This window comes from Alligator sinensis, unplaced genomic scaffold (genome assembly GCF_000455745.1).
Source record: "Alligator sinensis unplaced genomic scaffold, ASM45574v1 scaffold1298_1, whole genome shotgun sequence".
Lineage (NCBI taxonomy): Eukaryota > Metazoa > Chordata > Crocodylia > Alligatoridae > Alligator > Alligator sinensis.
In genome coordinates this window covers 1,477,687-1,479,098 of record NW_005842192.1, presented here as the reverse complement: position 1 = coordinate 1,479,098, position 1,412 = coordinate 1,477,687, and the positions used below count along the sequence as shown (strand labels likewise).

Sequence of the window (1,412 nt, the reverse complement as noted above, 5' to 3'; positions counted from 1 at the left end):
GTATATACCACACTGTTCGCTAACATGAGACAAGGTGGCAGCAGCTCACAATGCGCAAGAGAGCGGGGGCCTGAGTTTCTGGTTTTGGGGGAACAGACCAAATTAGGAGAAGACTCGGAAAGTCCAAATTAGGATGTCATGGGCTTGTAAAACAAAGGATTATGCTGACAGGACAGAATGTGGACAGTATGATGACCACAGAGAAACCAATCAGTGATAGCCATAGATGAAGAGTCATCAGGAGGGGGAAAGAATACAAAAGAAGGGACTTTAGAGCAACAAAGGGCCCCCATCCCTGAGAAGAGTCATAGATTTTAAGGCTGGAAGGGACTTTGGAAGATCATCTGGTCCAGCCCCCCTACACTAGGAAGGAAATACAGCTGGGGGCTAGGGGACTGTCCAGGCTCCTCTTGAAGATTTCCAGGGTAGGCAATTGCACTACCTCTGGAGAGAGCTTAGAAACAAAGGTCAGAGTTGGGGAAAAACAGGTCCCACTGAGATTTGAACTCAGATCACTGGAGTCAAAGTCCAGGGTGCTAACCGTTACACCATAGAACCATTACACTTAACTGCCAGCAGGAACGGTCCATCACAGCTGTAAATGAGAGTCCCTGAGAAGGGTCCCCCAAAAGGGTGTCTGAGAAGGAAACCTGAGGCCACATGTACAGAGGGCAGACCAGCAGCCCGTCTCATCCACCCCATTGGGAGGTGGGGTGGGCCTCTGTCTCTGACCTCCAGGCTGCTGACATTCAAGAGAGAACCTCAGAGTGAAGCTCACGTCCTGGCCAGATGTATCTTGACTCTGATGACAGCCCTAGAATTGGTAGATATATAGAAGTGCTTGCATTATTCTATCAATAAAATTTGCCTATTATCAAATAGAAAGGCTCTGTTTGGCCTGAGGGTTTGGGTCCACCTGGAACAAGGTATCTGGATCATAAATCCACTGCCAATGGCTACCCGTCTTATCCAACAGGCCCCCGTGTTACATCAGGTGATAAACTGCAAGAGTGAAGACCTTACTCCTTGTCTCAACCCCTGATGAGACCTATCCCTGCTTCTAGCTCCCACACCCAATGTGGAGCACGCTCAATAATTTTAGACACACTGCAGCAAGATGTGCAAAAAAGCACAGGGTCCAATGGAGGCTGCAGGAGCACAGGATCTGCAGCAATGAGCCAAGCTCCCTGCTGATGGCTATGCCCAGTGGGACCAAAGGGGATCAACTTCTGGTGCCCCCTGGTAGCCCAGTGGACCAGAGATGCTCTGTTGGTGGAATCCAGCCCATGAGCCATATGTTTGACATGCCTGCCCTATGTGATCATAGACAAATTAGAGCTGAAAGACCTACTGTGGAAGTCTCATTTTGTCATGAAACACCCAAAGACGCAGAATCCCAATGGCCACCAGCT

General features: G+C 49.4%; 1 non-coding gene across 1 annotated transcript; it reads right to left on the bottom strand.

Moving 5' to 3' along the window:
• Positions 1 to 486: 486 nt before the first annotated feature.
• Positions 487 to 558, bottom strand: TRNAQ-UUG. The gene has a single exon. It is a non-coding gene; the product is annotated as a tRNA-Gln (tRNA).
• Positions 559 to 1,412: the final 854 nt, after the last annotated feature.